The sequence below is a fragment of the Aethalodelphis obliquidens genome, unplaced genomic scaffold, assembly GCF_003676395.1.
Source record: "Aethalodelphis obliquidens isolate GAN/ISIS:26980383/991018 unplaced genomic scaffold, ASM367639v1 scaffold91, whole genome shotgun sequence".
Classification (NCBI taxonomy): Eukaryota; Metazoa; Chordata; class Mammalia; order Artiodactyla; family Delphinidae; genus Aethalodelphis; species Aethalodelphis obliquidens.
The window spans coordinates 6,298,070-6,319,627 of NW_020838035.1; positions in this window are offsets into that span (position 1 = coordinate 6,298,070).

Sequence of the window (21,558 nt, forward strand, 5' to 3'; positions counted from 1 at the left end):
CCTGGCCCTGCGGTGTCAGCAGCATGCCATGTCTGTGATAAGTCATGAGGCTACTGGAGTCTGAGTGGAATTCCTCCAGGTCTAAGATGTCCACATGCACAGGTGTTCCCACCCATCAGCTTTTCATAAATGATAGAAGCAACAGCCAATATCCGGAAGAGCTACAGTTACTGTCACCACCAACCCACCCACTGTGCCTCTCCTGAGCTACAAAGTCACACGTGGGCACTAGTAAGTAGGAGGAGAAACTGAGAGAAATGTTATTGCTCCCACCTAAACCCTGTCTAACCTCCACTGCCTCACCTGGCCATCAACACTGGCCCTTTCCCACCTGCTTCCCCTACCAGTAACCTTGAAAGGGAAGATCGTAACTCCAAGCTTCTCTAACTCTGCTATGAAATTTTAAAGCTCTAGATCTGCACTAATTCTGGATCAATAAATGTTGAATGAGGATATAACTGGGAAAACTCATGCAGCTATAATAACAACAACAGTGCAAGGATTAGAGATTCATAAATAAGAAAAAAACTCATTTGCTACTCTCAAAAAGAGTTCTTGAGGAGGAGAAACCAAGATGGCAGAGCATAAGGATGTGCGCTCACTCCCTCTTGCGAGAACACCAGAATCACAACTAACTGCTGGACAGTCATCGACAGGAAGACACTGGAACTCACCAGAAAAGATATCCCACGTCCAAAGACAAAGGAGAAGCCACAATGAGACAGTAGGAGGGGTGCAATCACAGTAAAATCAAATCCCATAACTGCTGGGTGGGTGACTCACACACTGGAGAACACATACCACAGAAGTCCACCCACTGGAGTGAAGGTTCTGAGCCCCACGTCAGGCTTCGCAACCTGGGGGTCCGGCAATGGGAGGAGGAATTCCTAGACAATCAGACTTCGAAGCCTAGTGGGAATTGATTGTAGGACTTCGGCAGGACTGGGGGAAACAGAGACTCCACTCTTGGAGGGCACACACAAAGTAGTGTGCGCATCGGGACCCAGGGGAAGGAGCAGTGACCCCATAGGATACTGAACCAGACCTACCTGCTAGTGTTGGAGGGTTTCCTGCAGAGGCGGGGGGTGGCTGTGGCTCACTGCAGGGACAAGGACACTGGCAGCAGAAGTTCTGGGAAGTACTCCTTGGCGTGAGCCCTCCCAGAGCCTGTCCAAGGCCCAACAAATAGCCCAGGTAGGCTCCAGTGTTGGGTCACCTCAGGCCAAACAACCAACAGGGAGGGAACCCAGCCCCACCCATCAGCAGACAAGCAGATTAAAGTTTTGCTGAGCTCTGCCCACCAGACCAACAGTCAGCCCTACCCCCCATCGGTCCCTCCCATCAGGAAACTTACACAAGCCTCTTAGATAGCCTCAGCCACCAGAGGGCAGACAGCAGAAGCAAGAAGAACTACAATTCTGCAGCCTGTGGAACAAAAACCATATTCACAAAAAGACAGATGAGATGAAAAGGCAGAGGGCTGTGTACCAGATGAAGGAATGAGATAAAACCCCAGCAAAACAACTAAATGAAGTGGAGATAGGCAACCTTCCAGAAAAAGAATTCAGAATAATGATAGTGAAGATGATCCAGGACCTTGGAAAAAGAATGGAGGCAAAGATGGAGAAGATGCCAGAACTGTTTCACAAAGACCTAGAAGAATTAAAGAACAAACAGAGATGAATTATACAATAACTGAAATGAAAAATACACTAGAAGGAATCAACAGCAGAATAACTGAGGCAGAAGAATGGATAAGTGACCTGGAAGACAGAGTGGTGGAATTTGCTGCCGTGGAACAGAATAAAGAAAAAAGAAGGAAAAGAAATGAAGACAGCCTAAGAGACCTCTGGGACACTATTTAATGCAACAACATTCTCATTATAGGGGTCCCAGAAGGAGAAGAGAGAAAGAAAGGACCCAAGAAAATATCTGAAGAGATTATACTAGAAAACTTCCCTAACATGAGAAAGGAAATAGCCACCCAAGTCCAGGAAGCGCAGAGAATCTCAGGCAGGATAAACCCAAGGAGAAACATGCTGAGACTTATAGTAATCAAATTGGCAAAAATTAAAGACAAAGAAAAATTATTAACAGCAGCAAGGGAAAAATGACAAATAACATACACGGGAACTCCCATAAGGTTAACAGCTGATTTCTCAGCAGAAACTCTACAAGCCAGAAGGGACTGGCATGACATATTTAGAGTGATGAAAGGGAAGAAACTACAACCAAGATTACTCTACTGGGCAAGAATCTCATTCAGATGCAATGGAGAAATCAAAAGCTTTACAGACAAGCAAAAGCTAAGAGAATTCAGCATCACCAAACCAGATCTACAACAAATGCTAAAGGAACTTCTCTAAGTGGGAAACACAAAAGAAGAAAAGGACCTACAAAAACAAACCCATAACAATTAAGACAATTGTCATAGGAACATACATATCAATGATTACCTGAAATGTGAATGGATTAAATGCTCCAACCAAAAGACACAGGCTTACTGAATGGATACAAAAACAAGACCCATATATATGCTGTCTACAAGAGACCCATTTCAGACCTAGGGACACATACAGACTGAAAGTGAGGGGATGGAAAGAGATATTCCATGCAAATGGAAATCAAAAGAAAACTATAGCAGCAATACTCATATCAGATAAAATAGACTTTAAAATAAAGAATATTACAAGAGACAAGGAAGGACGCTACATAATGTACAAGGGATCAATCCAAGAATAAGATATAACAATTATAAATATATATGCACCCAACATAGGAGCACCTCAATACATAAGCCAACTGCTAACAGCTATAAAAGAGGAAATGGACAGTAACAAATAATAGTGGGGGACTCTAACACCTCACTTACACCAATGGACAGATCATCCAAAATGAAAATAAATAAGGAAACAGAAGTTTTAAATGACACAACAGACCAGATAGATTTACTTGATATTTATAGGACACTCCATCCAAAAACAGAAGATTACACTTTCTTCTCAAGTGCGCACGGAACATTCTCCAGGACAGATCACGTCCTGAGTCACAAATCAAGCCTCAGTAAATTTAAGAAAATTGAAATCATATCAAGCATCTTTTCTGACCACAACATTATGAGATTAGAAATGAATTGCAGGGAAGAAAACGTAAAAAAACACAAACACATGGAGGCTAAACAATATGTTATTAAATAACCAAGAGATCACTGAAGAAATCAAAGAGGAAATCAAAAAATACCTAGAGACAGGGCTTTCTTGGTGGTGCAGTGGTTGAGAGTCCGCCTGCAGATGCAGGGGACATGGGTTCGCGCCCCGGTCCGGGAAGACCCCACATGCCGCAGAGTGGGTAGGCCCGTGAGCCATGGCCGCTGAGCCTGCGCATCCAGAGCCTGTGCTCCACAACGGGAGAGGCCACAACAGTGAGAGGCCCATGTACCGCAAAAGAAAAAAATACCTAGAGACAAATGACAATGAAAATACGATGATCCAAAACATATGGGACGCAGCAAAAGCAGTTCCAAGAGGGAAGTTTATAGCCATACAAGCCTACCTCAAGAAACAAGAAAAATCTCAAATAAACAATCGAACCTTACACATAAAGAAACTAGAGAAAAAAGAACAAACAAAACCCAAAGTTAGCAGAAGGAAAGAAATCATAAAGATCAGAGCAGAAATAAATGAAATAGAAACTAAGAAAACGATAGCAAAGATCAATAAAACTAAAATCTGATTCTTTGAGACGATAAACAAAATTGATAAACCATTAGCCAGACTTATCAAGAAAAAGAGGGATGGCTTCCCTGGTGGCACAGTGGTTGGGAGTCCGCGTGCTGATGCGGGGGACACGGGTTCGTGCCCCGGTCCAGGAGGATCCCGCGTGCCACGGGGCAGCTGGGCCCTTGAGCCAGGGCCGCTGAGCCTGCACGTCCAGAGCCTGTGCTCTGCGGTGGGAGAGGCCACAACAGTGAGAGGCCCACAAACCGCAAAAAAAAAAAAAAAAAGAGGGAAAGGACTCAAATCAATAAAATTAGAAATGAAAAAGGAGAAGTTACAACAGACACTGCAGAAACACAAAGCATCCTAAGAGACTAGTAAAAGCAACTCTATGCCAATAAAATGGACAACCTGGAAGAAAGGGACAAACTCTTAAAAACGTATAACCTTCCAAGACTGAACAAGGAAGAAACAGAAAATATGAACAGACCAATCACAACTAATGAAATTGAAACTGTGATTAAAAATCTTCCAACAAACAAAAGTCCAGGACCAGATGGCTTCACCGGTGAATTCTATCAAACATTTAGAGAAGAGCTAACATCCATTCTTCTCAAACTCTTCCAAAAATTGCAGAGGAAGGAACACTCCCAAACTAATTCTATGAGGCCACCATCACCCTGATATCAAAACCAGGCAAAGATAATACAAAAAAAGAAAAATACAGACCAATATCACTGATGAATATAGATGCAAAAATCCTCAACAAAATACTACCAAACAGAATCCAACAACACATTGAAAGGATCATACACCACGATTAAGTGGGATTTATCCCAGGCATGTGAGGATTCTTCAATGTATGCAAATCAGTCAATGTGATACACCATATTAAACTGAAGAATAAAAACCATATGATCATCTCAATAGATGCAGAAAAAGCTTTTGACAAAATTCAACACCCATTTATGATAAAAACTCTCCAGAAAGTGGGCACAGAGGGAACCTACCTCAACATAATAAAGGCCATATACAACAAACCCACAGCAAACATCATTCTCAATGGTGGAAAACTGAAAGCATTTCCTCTAAGATCAGGAACAAGACAAGGATGTCCACTCTCACTACTATTATTCAACATAGGTTTGGAAATCCTAGCCATGGCAATCAGAGAAGAAAAAGAAATAAAAGGAATACAAGTTGTAAAAGAAGAAGTAAAACTGTCACTGTTTGCAGGTGACATGATACTATACATAGAGAATCCTAAAAGTGGCACCAGAAAACTACTAGAGCTAATGAATGAATTTGGTAAAGTTGCAGGATACAAAATTAATGCACAGAAATCTCTTGCATTCCTATACACTAATGATGAACAATCTGAAAGTGAAATTAAGGAGACACTCCCATTTACTACTGCAACAAAAAGAATAAAATACTTAGGAATAAACCTACCTAGGGAGACAAAAGACCTGCATGCAAAAAAGTATAAGACACTGATGAAAGAGATTAAAGATGATACAAACAGATGGAGATATATACCATGTTCTTGGATTGGAAGAATCAATACTGTGAAAATGACTATACTACCCAAAGCATCTACAGATGCACTGCAATCCCTATCAAATTACCAATAGCATTTTTTTACGGAACTAGAACAACAAATCTTAAAATTTTTATGGAGGCCCAAAAGACCCCATGTGGAGACTGAAAAGACCCAAAACACCCCAAGGTAGCCAAAGTAATCTTGAGGGGAAAAAAATGGAGCTGGAGGAAGCAGACTTCCTGACTTCAGACTACACTACAAAGCTATAGTAATCAAGACAATATGGTACTGGCACAAAAACAGAAATATAGATCAATGGAACAAGATAGAAAGCCCAGAGATAAACCAACGCACCTATGGTCAACTAATCTATGACAAAGGAGGCAAGGATATACAATGGAGAAAAGACAGTCTCTTCAATAAGTGGTGCTGGGAAAACTGGACAGCTACATGTAAAAGAATGAAATTAGAACACTCCCTAACACCATACACAAAAATAAACTCAAAATGGATTAGAGACCTAAATGTAAGACGGGACACTATAAAACTCTCAGAGGAAAACATAGGAAGATTACTCTTTGACATAAATCACAAAAGATCTTTATTGATCCACCTCCTAGAGTGATGGAAATTAAAACAAAAATAAACACATGGGACCTAATGAAACTTAAAAGCTTTTGCACAGCAAAGGAAACTATAAACAAGACGAAAGACAACTCTCAGAATGGGAGAAAATATATGCAAATGAATCAATAGACAAAGGATTAATCTCCAAAATATATAAACAGCTCATGCAGCTCCATATTAAAAAAACAAACAACCCAATCCAAAAATTGGCAGAAGACCTAAATAGACATTTCTCCAAAGAAGACATACGGATGGCCAAGAAGCACATGAAAAGCTGCTCAACATCACTAATTATTAGAGAAATGCAAATCAAAACTACAATGAGACATCACCTCACAACGGTTAGAATGGGCATCATCAGAAAATCTACAAACAACAAATGCTGGAGAGGGTGGGGAGAAAAAGGAACCCTCTTGCACTGATGGTGGGAATGTAAATTGATACAGCCACTATGGAGAACAGTATGGAGGTTCCTTTTTAAACTAAAAATAGAATTACCATATGACCCAGCAATCCCACTTCTGGGCATATACCCAAAGCAAGCCATAATTCAAAAGGACACATGCAACCCCATGTTCACTGCAGCACTATTTGCACTAGCCAGGCCATGGAAGCAACCTCAATGTCCATCGACAGATGAATGGATAAAGAAGATGTGGTACATACATACAATGGAATATTACTCGGCCATGACAAGAAATGAAATTGGGTCATTTGTAGAGACATGGATGAACCTAGAGACTCTCATACCTAGAGAAATAAGTCAGAAAGAAAAAAACCAAATATCATATATTAACGGATATATATGCAATCTAGAAAAATGGTATAAACTTATTTGCAAAGCAGAAATAGAGACACAGACATAGAAAACAAACGTATGGATACCAATGGGGGGAAGGTGATGGGATCGATTGGGAGATTTGGATTGACATATATACACTACTACGTATAAAACAGATAACTATGGGAACATACTGTATAAAAAATAAGAGTTAAAAAAATTTTTTAAATAAAAAGCAACCTCCTTTAAATAAGTTTAATTAGAAAAGCACAGTGATACAGAAAGAACAAAGGCTTTGGAAGCAGGCAAACCTGGGTTCAAATCTTGACTCCCCATACCTGTTGGCTCTGACTTAGGCTATGTACTTATATTTTCTGACATTTGGTTCCTTTGTGGTGTAATGAGATTCTGTTTAGCAAATAAGGTTAAAGCACTTAGGACAGTGGTCCATTTCCCAGTATGCATATACCTTGTACCAAATAAATAATACAACAATAATAAGTAAATAGATAGGCATGTGTTTTAGCACCGCTTTTCTCCCCCATCCCATCAGAGGGAACACTAGCACTTGATTCCAAAACCAAAGAAAAGCACAGTGGTTAGCAGATGGAAAGAGAATGGTAGAGGTCCCTGAGGAGTGGAAGCAAGAGACTTGGGGAAGACAAGACAGCAGTGCAGTGGAGAGTGGTGAACTCCACCTCTATCCAGCTCTGGATTCCAAGGGTCAAAACCAGTTAACACCTGGTCAAAAGTGGTAAATAGAAACAAAGTACTGACACAAGCTACAACACAGGTGAAGCTTTAAAACATTATGGTCAGTGAAAGGAGCCAGCCACAGAAGTCCACATGTTGTACTGATATGATCCCACTTACATGAAATTCCAGAACAGGCAAGTCCAAGAGGTAGGAAAGTGGATTAGTGGTTACCTAGCACTGAGGCGGGGAAATGTGGATTAACTGTCAACTAGTAAGGGGGTTTGTAGTAGGGTGACGGGAATGTTTTAAATGAATTTTAGTGATGGCTGCACAACTCAGCAAATTTACTAAAAAAATCATTGAACTGCACTTAAAATGGGTAAATGTAATGCTATGCAGATTATAGCTGAAAAAAAGGTTGTGAAAGGACACAAAAAAAGAAGTGTTGTGAACCGTCTCACCACTCCTAAGACACATTCAGATTTGCCCCATATATACACCTGCTTACTTAGCCCCAGAATGTTTTCAGCAGTCAAAGAGAGTGATAACATGATAAGTTGACAGTGTGAATTTGCAACAAAAAAAATAAGCTCACTTTACCCTGAACCCAACAATCTTCACACCAACTTCCACCCCCAATATCCCAATGCCAGTGTTGCTGGCAAGGTCCCTTTTTATGGCATGGATCTCTTCCTCTTTAAAATTCTGCTCTCTGCTCATGACATGAATCACGGCTCCCTAAATCTCTTCCTTTCTCCCTGGCACTCCTCTTCTGTCTCCTGTATGTGCTCTTCTTCCTTCCCCCATCCCTTCAATGTTGGTAATCTTGAGCATCCTCTCTTTAACCTCTTTACTTCTCACTCTGGGTACTTTCCATAAGAGCTTTCATCCATTCTATATGCTGATAACTCTCAAATATATATCCCATCCCAGTCTCTTACGGAGCCATAGGGCCATAAATTACAACTGCACCATGGATGTGTTCACGTCAAACTCATTATGCTCGAAAATGAACTCAAAAAACAGGTGTCAAAATGGATCACCATCCACACTGGGTCTGCTGCTAAGCTCTTGTTCATCCCTCACTCCTCATCCAATTACTCAGCAAAAACCTCTCTAATCCATCCATTCGTCTCCAGCCACACTATGCCTGGTACCAAGCAAATCTTGCCTTCCATCTAGTGTCTCAGATTTTAGTCTAGGTACCCTAGAATCCACGTTTAGATGAGTGGTCTACCCAGAACTGACGTTCTGATCATGCAATTTCCGAGCTCCAAGTATTTAACGACTTACCATCATTTGCAAGTTTCTTTATTAATTTTCCCTTTGCTTTTCCCCAGGGTATGTCCTGCTACCTACCCACAAGTACCCTTCTCCAGCCTTTGTGGGCTGCTTGCAATTTCCCTAAGGCACCGTGCCCCTGGGTCCATCTGCATGAGTTATTTCATATGCCCTGACCACCTTATGCTTTCCCTTCTCCCATATAGCTAGCTCCTCCTAGCTCATCAGGACCCCACTCAGCATCACTCCCCGCTGTGGTCTTCTGTGACACCCCCAGGCTGAGTTAGCCTCCCAGTGCCTCTGCCTCCATTTTCGCCCTCCATTTGTATTGCCTTTTCATTTCTCTGACTCATTCACCAGATTGTGAGTGACACCTTCAGGACAAGGACTGAGTCAGTCGTCCTCATATCTTCATGCTGAAAGTAATGCCTTCCCACACTAGGCACTCAGTAAATATTTATTGAAGAGATGAATGAGAGTTTTGTCCAGATGCATCAAAACCAAATAAAGTGCTATTTTTTTTATTTCTGTCTCTCCCAGGTATTGCCTTTCACGTAATTATAGATTGTTGTATCATGCTGAGCTACAGCCCCACAAGACACATTACTGGATCTTTTTCATCTTCCATCATATGTCAGTCCTTGAATTTATTTAATCATTTCTATCTCTCTCCTATGAACTTCTCCAAGTTATCTTTCAGCTACTAAAGAATCAAAAATATTTATCATGGTATCTCTTTTCATCTCACTGATTGTTTTTTCTACAAGAGATGGTAGCCTTGAAGCAGACCACAAAATCATCCCAGCATACAATATTTTTTAGACTTATTTTTTTCATTGACATAATTGAAAATAATAGTAATCCCAAATGACTGTAATTCTCAAAATTTAGGAGCATGGACAGCTTTATTTCCCCCTTTGTGATTACCCTGACAAGAATCTGTGTAACTAACTAGATATCATTTACGTAGAATAAAATTCTGTTACAGGCAGCACGTTCACAAGTAGTCCTAATGTTATGTACATTAAAAATATAAATAAAAGCAACTGGTTTTAACCCAGCACAACAAATAACTAGAGGTTTGATCAGAAATCAGATACCAGAGTGCAGTTAGGAAAGGAAAACTACTTTCAATTCTTTTTTTTAAGAAGTAAAGTATGACTCCCTTAAAACTACCTTTCTTAGAGAGCAACACATATTCTTGCTTTGATAAATGCTAAATCTTGGATGAATTTTTTTGCTGTTATTCATTATTTCTAGAGATTTAACAACCACCAACCTTCTTCCCTGAGCAGGAGAAACTACAGGTATCTCATAGCCCCAAGGTCTGTGTCCGGATGAGAACACACAGTGACGAGAAAGCAGCAGCTTGGACAATAAGGGCTTATTTTTCTCACAAAACAAGACGTCAGGAGGTGGGTGGCCAAGCGCTGGTACATCTGCTCACTGATGCCTTCAGGTACCTGTGCTCTTTCTATATCTGACACTCTACCCTCAGCATCTAGTTTTGTCTCTCAAGGTTGTGGCCTCACGGTCACAATGGTTGACATACACCCAGACATCCATGCAGGAAGGGGGAAGGGCACTCCATGGACTCTCTCTTTCTAACAGGACAGCAAAATGTTTCCAGGACCCCACCCGGAAGACAGCCGCTCACTGGGCAGAACCATCATATCACAACCCAACTTTTGATGAATTCATAGTCAACTGATTGGTGACCTAAACGTGGAAGTGATGGTCCATCACATTCAAACGCTCTGCCCATGGTCAAGGTAGGGTATCACACAGAGTAAATATACACCAAGGGGTGGCAATCTCTGGGACCATCTTAGAACTCTGCCCACCAAATCTCCACTTTCTTCTAACAACCACAATATCCAAATAGAAAACACAGAAATGTGGCTCCAAGTCCTTTAGTGTTGGAAGCAGAAATTCAAAGCGACGAGCAATGCATTGCAGATCCCTTCTGGTAATGTCACATGGGCTCGTATGACTCAGCAGAAACGGGGAGCTGCTGGGGGTGTGGGAGGTTCTGGCAGAGCCCGCTACAGCACTGACTTCCACGCAGCATTCCAAGGACCACTGAACCCTACAGGGGACTGTCAGGTGTTACACGGATAGAGAGGAGAGGAAGAATGGAAGGAGAGAAGGGAGAAAGGGGAAGAGGCAGGGAAGAAGGAAGGACTGAAAATAAAGTTTTAAAAACTTTTCTAAACAATCAAGTCTCCTCTCTCCATCTATTAAACACACGTTTAAGGAAAAGCTATTGGGCCGAGAACTGGGTTAGGTGCTGGGCCTGCGGTGCTAGACAAGTGAGACCCACAACACGCCCTCATGGAGATTACATTATAGTGAGAAACCTGTCCGCCTCCGAGAAGAGTAATCCAATAAAGAAAATGGTTGTAAAATTGTGCTCTACAAAACAAACGATGTTCAGAAACTCCGTGCTACAGAAGAAAAGTTAATCTTTTCCTTTGACAGGCTACTGTACTTGGGTTAACAGGCACCATCTCTTAGCCTTATCTGTGGGGCTTTACGTTTTGCAGAAGGTGGCTTAGGCAACCGCACTACTTTATGTCAAACCTGGATTAAAACTGCCAACGCCTAGCTCTACAAGGGCACCCCCAGACTTACAACAGGACCCCTAACCAAGCCATCTTTTCGTTCATCAGCTGGTAACAGGTCTGCAATTTTCTAGGCACACGTGGGTGACTTCTCAGCAGATGCCAACACGTCCCTGTAGGCGGAGCTTTCTGTATGTCTATGCCAGCCTGACAGGGAGTTTCTCCTCGCTGAGATTTGCTTCTGTGCAACGGTCTTCTGCTCTTCATCATCTCTGCACGAGAGCTGACAACCCACTGACTCTTCCAAGTCTTTTTCTTTTCTGTTCTTCCCTCTTAGATTGGGTATCCTTCCTGGGTAGGGAAACTGCATTCTTATTTACAAGCAAGAAACTGATTTCCCTTCCCCTCTAGCAAGGAAACCAGTTGCACACTCAGCAGGCAGATCTCACAGCCATCGCAGTGAGGAAGCCAGCATAACGCAGGCACACGCAGCAGATGTCTCGCTGGTGGATATTTTCTCAGCAGAAGGTCCATTAACCTTCAGCACCCAATCTTCAGAGAATGTTCACATTTACCAAGGCTTCATTTCTGTTGCATTTTAGGCTCCCTGTTAGTTATTACACGCAGATCTTTGACTTTTCAAGAACAGAATTCTGGTGTCCAGTGGTAGGTGGCTGTAATATGTGTGGAGTCCCAGCCCCACTGACCTCACAGGTGAAGGGCCTACTGGCCTTGGGATTCCCCTTGGAAGACGCCCCTTTAATTCACCTGGATAAACTCCCCTGACCACTGCCCAACCGGATGCAGTGTGTGGACATGGTGGGGGACAGGGTACACGGCTCTCAGTTCAGTCCACCCAGGTGCTTCCCTTCCGAGCATCCTCTGCTCCTCTGCTAAGCTTCAGCAGCTACTAAAATTGCAGCAACTAGAAAAACTCTGGGGCAACGCTGCAAATGCTAATTCAGGGAAGAAAGATGGGCATGGCAGCCTTGAAGGACGCTTTCAACTAGACAGCAGTACTGCAAATGATCCTAATGAATAGACAGGGTAACACCCCTGCTGTGTTGCAGAGATAACCCTTTAATGAGCTCGGATTTTAAAGGAATGTGAAGAAAAGCTGGAAGGAGGAGTGTGGAAATTGAACTGAGAAGGGTAAAGCCCCCAAGGCGCTAAGGCTTCTAGAGTGCCCCCAAGTCAACCTCAAAAGCTTTGCTAAGTATGGGCGGAGAAGAATCGGACCCAGCAGGAACAGATGTCTTGCGTGGTGCAGACACAACACTGTCAGATGAAGCGAGCGAGTGTGTGGTATTTGCGAGAATGTTTTTAACCTGGTGTGTGTTATCTACGGCTCTGGAACAAGTTACCACACACTTCGTGTCTTAAAACAACACACAGTCATTAGCTCAGTCTCTGTGGGTCAGGAGTCCAGGCATGGCTTAACAGGGCCCAGTACTCACACTTCCACAAGGCTTTTCATCAAGGGGTCAGTGGCCTGTGCTGTGTGGAGACAGAGGTCCTCTCCCAAGCTCATGTGGTTGTTGAGAGAATTCAGTTCCTGCCAGCTGTAGGACTGAGGTCCCCATTTTCTCACTGGCTGTCAGCTCCTAGAGTCTGCCCTCAGGCACTAGCCACGTGACCCTCTCATAACGGGGGAGCTTATTTCTTCAATGGCAGCAGGAGTATCTCTCTCCGGTCTGCTCCAGTGGGGTCTTATATAACATAATCATGGGGTACCATCCCATCATCTATGCCCTGTAAGGTATACCCTAATCAAGGGAATGGCATTCATCACATTCACAGGTCCCACCCACACCCAAGGGGAGAGAAGCATACAGGGCATGTCCTATAGGACATGGCGATCTCAGAGGCTGGTTTAGCATTCAGCCCACCATAGCTAGAGAGGAAGAAATAACATTGTTAAGATGGCACCCAAACCAAGGACAGTAAAGGAAACAATCTAATTTAAACTTAGTTCCACATTCTAGACTCAGGCGAATATTCTAAGTCCAGTGCACTTCCCTGGAATAGTGCACCCCAGGAACTACAAAGAACCAGCCTTTGTAATCCTGGAATACAGGCAAGTTTCCAAAAGTGGACCAACTCTAAAAAAGGAAAGCAAGTAGACTCAAAGCCAAAGACTCATGAGTTGATTATTAATCCTCCTCCAAAATCTAAAATACATTAGGCAGGTTTTGTAAGCTCCTAGAAAATGTTGTGTGGATTACCAGGACTTAGTATTGGTTTTCTAATACCATTCCCTTCAGTCTAACCCATTCCTTTCACAGCTTTTTGGAGAAAATGTTGAAATTATGGTCCCCTTTGACTGTAAGCTAGTTCAGAGAGATGTTCCTCATGGGGAAAAGGAAGAAATATTACCTGATGTAACGTGTTCAGGTGCTCTTTTTTCTTAACTGCTGTACCCGGAAGCACGTCAACCGAAGTGAGATGGATGTTAATCTGAAAAGTGGCATCTGGCAGTTAGACAAAGCACTCAGCACTGGCCTGCTCAATATTAAAACTAATACTTTGAAGGGTTTGTGGACTGGCTATTTTGGAAACACAGGTCCATGAACTGAATCACAGACTGAAAATTCAACATCATCCCTAAAGCTTAACCAATGGGCAGCCGTTGACATAACTGAGCATCAGTATCACATGCTGACTTGCACATGGTCGATCTTTAACCTGATAATATTTAACAGATCAAAGTAAGCTTCTCCACAAAGCCTCAAAACCTCACCTGGGAAAGTGCAACGTGAGAAATCCCTGGCGTAACATCCTCCTTGTGATAAACACCAACAGTTCTAGCTGTCTCAATGCCCAGTATGAACAAGAGCCAGAGAGTTACTGAGAGTTACAATGGCTTTTTTTTTTTACTCCTTCGAGAATGTTCTGTGTAGCATCTGTGTCCCACAATGTTAATAGACGGCAACAAGTGGGAAAAGGTAACTCATGGTCAAATATGTGTGGAAAAGACACAGCTGGATGAGGTTAAGTGAGTTTCTTTACTATGAGCTTTCAGGATGTCAGTGTGTATTTGGAATATCAAGGAGTGGACAGTAGTTTCACAGAGACCCTCATGCAACTAGATTCTGGAGAATCTCAGGGGAAAACTAAACCACCACAGCCTCAAACTATGCTAATTAGTGCAATGTCTACATTTAAAAAGCTAAGAATCAAAATGTGATCTGCCCTGGACACCAGATTTCTGGACTGCTAAATTCAGTTCTGGGGGCCCTGCAAGTTCTGAGTTACTCTAGCCAGGCAGAGCACACCCAGAAGGGCAAAGTCACATCAGGTGGAAGGTGACTGCAGGAGAATGAAGCCCCTCCAAGTCTTGCCATATCTGGTTTCAAGCTGCCTTGTTCACAAGACACTCCTATGAGCCACAGAGAATCCTTTCATCTTTACAGTGAGACCTAATGACTCATTTTTTTAAATTTATTTATTACTTATTTATTTTTTTGGTTGCATTGGGTCTCTGTTGAGCGCGGGCTTTCTCTAGTTGTGGTGAGCTGGGGCTACTCTTCGCAGCAGTGCATGGGCTTCTCGTTGCGGTGGCTTCTCTTGACGCAGAGCACGGGCTCTAGGCGTGTAGGCTTCAGTAGTTGTGTCATGCAGGGTCTAGAGCGCAGGCTCAGCAGCTGTGGCGCACAGGCTTAGTTGCTCTGCGGCATGTGGGATCTTCCCGGATCAGGGCTCAAACCCGTGTCCCCTGCATTGGCAGGTGGATTCTTAACCACTGCACCACCAGGGAAGCCCAAGACATAATGACTCATTTTTAAGCAACGGAATATGGCAAAAGTGAAGGGATGTAACTTCTGGAGCTAGGTTATAAAAGTCTGTGACCAGTCTATAGAGACTGCACGTGGATTATGTGTTTGCCTAGGGCTGGAAGGTTGGGTGGTGGCTAAAGGGTGTGGGGTTTCTTTGGAGAGTGATGAAAATGTTCTAACACTGACTGAGGTGATGGTTGCACAAATCTTCAAACACACTAAAAGCTATTAAATTGTACAAATTGAATGGGTAAACAGTATGGCATATAAATTATATTTCATTAAAGTTGTTACCAACAAAAAACAAACTGTGATTTCCACCTTGTTTGCCCTCTCTCTGGATCTTCTCATTTGCTCACTCTGGGGAAGCAAGCTGTCGGGTGATGAGCTGCCCTGTGGAGCACCCCATATCACAAGGACCCGGCACCATCTCCAGACAGCAGCGAGCAAGGCACCGAGGCCCTCAATCCTGTAAGCCTGCAAGAAAATGAATCCTGCCCACAACCACGTGAGTAAGCCTCGAGCTGACCCTTCTCCAGGCAAGTGTGAAGATGACCAACAGCATAACTGCAGCCTGTGAGACAGCCTGAAGCAAAGGAGCCAGCAAAGTCACGCCCAAACTCTTGACACAGAAATTTGAGAAAAAGCCCCTAAATTTAGGGGACATTTGTTACACAGCACTGGATAACTGATACACTTCAAAAGAGTCCCTCTGTTGTTACTTTCTGCTCTCTGCCAGACTCCTTTCCAGCTTCCAGAAAAGAGCCTTGTAAGATCTGTCCAATGTAGTGCTTCAGGTTGGATTATTCAGACCATTCCTGTCCCCAGCCCTTGCCTCACCACTTTCCTCACCTGGGATGTCACTTCCCCACTCTTCAACATGCCTATGATGTTTATACCTCCTTCAAGCCCTCGTATTTTCTATAAAATATAAAACCCACCTTCTGACCACACCCAATCTCTGCCCCAAAGTGATTTTTCCTGGCTGGAAACTTCTTGGGCACAAGTAGATTCACTGAGCATCAGTATCTTATGACATCACCTATGCAGAGTTGACCTTTAGGAAGATTTCCTTTAAATCACTTTTCAGGAAAAAAAAAAGTTTGTTTACTCTCCCCATACTCATATTTCTGTATGAATTTTTACAGATTTGCATTTATTTTATTCATCCTTTGTTATGTCCCAAGTTTTACTTGCCCTCCTTCAGTGTACATTTTCTTATGTGGGTGAAGAATTCCCATTTTTGTTCTTTCTTTGTCCTTTTCGCATTGCACTGTATTGTCTCACATATTTAAACCTAACCTTATCCAGGTGATATTAATTTAGATTTCCAATTGCCTGCTATGTTGTGATATTGTATTAACTTTTAGTTATTCACCACTGATGTGTATACTTTTAGTTCCCAAAATACCATGTGGGTTCAGCCACTGTAGCTACCTCATCATCCATCTTTTGTATCTTCAAGTATGCATGGCCCAGTACCTTTAATCTGATTTTCACTAGATTTACTACCTTTCTTCACCTGTGAAAGTTACTACAGTTTTTAAAGTGCTGAACTTATTACCAGACACTCTGTAGCAAAGGAAAATTGGTTCTACTTTTTGGAGGCTCTAACTCACGTGAACTTCATTTCATACAAGGTTCTTCTTTGTCATCCTTGGAGGAAATAAAATTTATGTGAAAATGTTCTTATAGATAAATAAAGGTTGACATAGTAGAAAATGAATAGTGATAGAATATACCAAGAAGTTAATAACAAGAGGAAAACATCAAGAAATCTTTTCTAGGCTAACATATTTGAAGGCTGGCCGAGGTCACAGTTAACTAGTTTTGGATTTCTCCGTCCGTTGTTCAAGGGAAATGGTTTGCATTCCACTCCCATATACCCACATGCTCAAGTGGTCTACAGTCTGACTGATGCTCTGTACGTTCACATACATTGTAGTAGAGCTTGTCTGATGTGGCCATAACACAGAATAAATTTTTAGAAAGCAGTTAGTCAAAGTTAAGAAAGCGTAACTTGAAAGACGGTTATATTCATTTATTTTTCATAGCTGATGTTTCAAGGGCTCTTAGGCTTATAAAATCATCCCCGCAACGTCATCCTTTTAAATCCAGATTATGTTCGGATTTCCCTCTCTCTCTCTGTAATATCTGTTTTTATTCATATCTTGTGTTTCCTTATAAAATAGAAAATCAGAAGAAGAAATTGGCTCTTTTTTTACACATGCGCGCACACATGCACACACACACACACACACACTCACACACACACTCAACTACTGACTTTTCTCTCTGAAAATCTTCTCAGGGTTGAGAACACATTCCTGACTCATCGGCTTGCGCATCATAGTCTCCGTGACCCTAAACCAAGGGCGTCATGGTAAGAAACAACCCTTCAACAGAGATAAGATTCTTCTGGGTTCTGAGAAACTGCACTAGACTTAACTACTGTAGAAACACAGTGCGAGACTTTGTGCTGTTTTCTTTCATATGTTGCTTCCTTTAATACTTATGTCAATTCACATCTGAAAACTAACGAAAAAGAATTCAAGGCTCTCCTTATGCTGAACCTCTCTCCCCACAAGCGTAAAGCAACCGAAGTCGTTGTTCATGACGTGGGCATTCTAGGAACTCTTTACAGCTCCTGCTGAGATTCACCAGACCAGCGCTGTCACCCCTGTGGCCCTCCTGTGCCCTCCATTCATCCAGACCCCAGCTCCTGCGAGTGTCATGTCACACTCACAGCTGCCACCAGTGCCATTCCCCAGGAATGTCCCCCAGCAGGAATAGAAAGGGAAGGCAGAATTTGTTATACCTTGAGTTCTACTGATGTATATTTTTAGGTTTTAGTGTGCAGACATCACCTAATCACTTCCAGTAAACTGGTACTCGGGGAAACGAGGTCTCCATGGGACCCAGATTCTGAGAACCAGAGTAGAAGGAGTGTAGCCATTCCCCCCGAGCAAAGCCCCACTAGGTCAATAAAAAAGCCTTGCCCTGGTTAAACTCTACAAGCTTTTATTTTTATGAGTTCAAGTTCCTGTCCTACTTGCAAAGACATTGCATAACACAGACTCAGGAACACACCAGAGATGACAGACTTACTTTTAATACAAATTCCTCCTTTTCTGTTCTCATCCTTAAACTTCTATTCTGCTCTACCATTCCCTAGTGTCTCTTCCTATTTAAAAAAAAAATTACACTCAACTAATACTAGACATTTTCTTCTGAGAAGCTTTCTGTTGCTTAACTTGAGCAGTGGCACACCGTAACAATGAAGAGTAGGTTAAAATCACTGCTCTACCACACACTAGCTGTGTGATCTTGGGCAAGGTACACAGCCTCTCTGTTCTTCAGCTCCCTCTGTGATATGGGCATAGTGATATGGGCACAGTGATGTCACTTTTCCCATGAGGATTTAAGGAGTTAAAACACGTAAACCACTCACGGTAGTGCCTGACACAGGGAAGGCTACGTAAGGGCTGGGCTTGGCGCGTTTAGACACCTGCTCTACCACCTATACCACTTCTTGACCAGAGCTTGCAAAGCCCCCATCTTCTAGCTCTCTCTTACCCAGTGCTCTAAGACCACAGATCCCGCAATTCCCTCTTACCTGCACAAAACGTCCCTCTCAACCATGGCAATGAGTTCTACTCGTCTACTCCATTTTGAAGAAAGGTGACATGATTTAAAGGCATGGTGACGTCACACAGAGCAAACCAGACTGAAGGTGGGGGTGGGCTGGGGATTCAGTCAGGGACGGAGAGGGCGTTTGCAGGGGTGACTTCACCGAGTTTCCTGAAGGAGGTATGTGCAGGGCTGCGGGCGGGCTTGAGGGAACCCTCGGGGAGGGAGAGCGCTGAGGGGCTCCCGGCAGCAATATCACAAGGCCTCCCCTTCCCTCCTGACAAAGCAGCAGCCACAGCCTCCTCCCGGGAGGCCCTGTGGCTGTGCTCACGTGCAAACAAAGTCCCGTGACTGAGGAGTTAGGAGCAGCACGCCCCTCCTCGCCTTCCGCAGGGCAGGTCTTACTAAGGGCAGGGCAGGAGCTGAAGGCGGAGGCTGCAGGCCTCTCCCTCACAGCACTGCTCTCCGGAGACACAGACCCAATCCCACCCGCCTGTCGGTACCATCCCTTCCATTCAAGACTTCTCTTCTGGCCCTCCAGGTGCAATCCTGGGACGACGTCGCTCGGTTAGGAACGGCAGGGCAAGGTGTGCAGTCCTGTCCTCTGTCACGGATCCCTCACTGCCCCACACGCTCGTCACCTCCCCTCCAGCCTCAGCCCCGCTGCCTCCTTTCCAGCCTTCACCGTCCTCTCGTCACCTCCCCTCCAGCCTCCGCCCCGCTGCCTCCTTTCCAGCCTCCACCGTCCTCTCGTCACCTCCCCTCCAGCCTCAGCCCCGCTGCCTCCTTTCCAGCCATCACCGTCCTCTCGAGGGCACAGCAGCCTGGGCACCGGAGCCCCTGTCTTACCTTGCTCTCATGTCTTCTGCTCCAGAGCCATCTGTGCCTGTTCTGGATTCCAGAACAGAGCCCAGAGTTCTCAAGGCTCACCCACATCAGTCCCCAAGGCATCAGCCAATCCTACTTCCCAACACCAGGCTCCGTATCATCATTTACCCACACATCAGCCACACGGGATTACTCACCACCGCCGAAGTGCAGCACGCGCTCACCACCCCGCTCCTCTCACCTCAAGGCCGCCCTCCAGTCGGGATCCCCCCCTACCCGCTCCCAGCTGACACTTGGACCTGTCATCTCCCTTACTGTTTCTGAGAGGTCAGCTCAAACGTTCCCTGAAGCCTGCTTTTGTTAACCTGGCAGAAACAAGGAATCCTCTGCGTGGCCACAGCTCTCAGTATTTCCAGAACATTCCCCGTGCCGCCCTCCATTTGAGGGTTGAGTGTGGGTCACCCCACTGTCCAGCCCACTGACCCCCATCAGAAGTTAAACCCCCTCGTGGCAAAGAGCACGGCGGCAGCACCTCGGGCACAGGGTGGACCCTCCGCAAACGTTTGCTGAACTTCATGATGATGCCCTGTCAGTCTCACCTTGGGCTTCGTATAATCCTTTGTAAACCCTCTCCGGTAGGGCTTGGCAGGAAAGGTCTACCAAAGCAGGGGTTTTTACAGAACTGTTCACTCTGTTCCCCAAGCTCGTGCAACGTCAGTGATATGTAATAAACCGTCGGTAAGGTATTCATCATATGAATAGATGAACAAATAAGCATTTTAAGTCATCACAGTAGTCAAATAGGTGTAACAGTAGGCAGGTGATTACATTAATTGATCATCACGCTGCTACTCAAAAAGCCTGGTCTCCACACCGACCAATCCACACGTATTTGTTCCCGGGCCGTGACAGGGCAAACATAGAGAGCGACAGTAAATGTTTATAGCTTTTACAGGAACTGACCTTGTCACAACATCCAATTATGTGTACTCACCTTGCTGAGCAGGGTACAGACCAGTTCCAACGTTATCAGTCTTGCAGGAAGGTCGTGGGATGGAATGGAAAGCGAAAAACAAAACAAAACAAACCCATTCCTTCCGCACAGAGAGCTTGAGAAGCACGGCCTTACCGTGGAGCTTCCAACTGGAAAAGCACAGACTTCTGCCCTCAACCCTCCACCAGGCCCTACGTGACCCCCGCCCACGGGAGACACTGCTTCTCCCTGTAGCCTTTACTGTCTGCCTCCCTCTCCATCCAGGGCTAAGAAGGTTTAGGTGAATAGTTATCATCATCTTATCGTTAGCACGTGGGACATGCCACCAGGTACAATCAACGCAGGCATTATGGAAAGGAACTGTGAGAACCGAGCAGTGAAAGAAAGACCCGCTGAGAAACTTGTTCTCCTTTGTCTGCTCTCTAAAGTAAGAGGGACAGATTTCAAACAGCCTTCTTTCATTCGTCCCTAGTATGCACCAGGCAGGGTACTAGAATTCATCGTGAAAACAGCACACAAGAGGAGGAGGAGAGAATGATGGATAAGAACGTAATAATAAGAAGGGGCGTTTCTCAAGCTGCACGGTGCACCCGTTCCAGGGCTGAGGACCTTCTTGTCCGTTATCCCACTTATAACACACAGAACTTCCCTGCCATGTAGGGGGTGAGCAGGCCATCAGGTCCTCCCAGCCTGATGAGGCTTTTTAAAAAGTGGAGGGTAGGGAAAGCAAATTCCCAACTCTGACTCAGATCCTTTAGTCTTAGAACTAATGAAAAAACCTAATGTAAGTCAGTTTGGACTCCCTATAATAAGCTGCAGAAACACTGTACTTCGGGAGCGTGTCTGTGTAAGGATATATGGAAATATAAATATAGTTGTAAAGGTAAATCTTAACATCAATATACAGACATAGATCTCAAGCGTTGAAATATGAAATTCTAGAAATAATCTGTATAAAAGTGATTATTTTCTGACCCAAACCTAAAAATGTTCGTCTGTTAATTACATAACTGAATAAAGATCTAGAAAGGAGATGGGTGACTGAGAGATGAATGGGTGAGTAGATTGATAGATGATAGATAGATGATAAATAGATAATGACTATATATAGTATAATCTTGA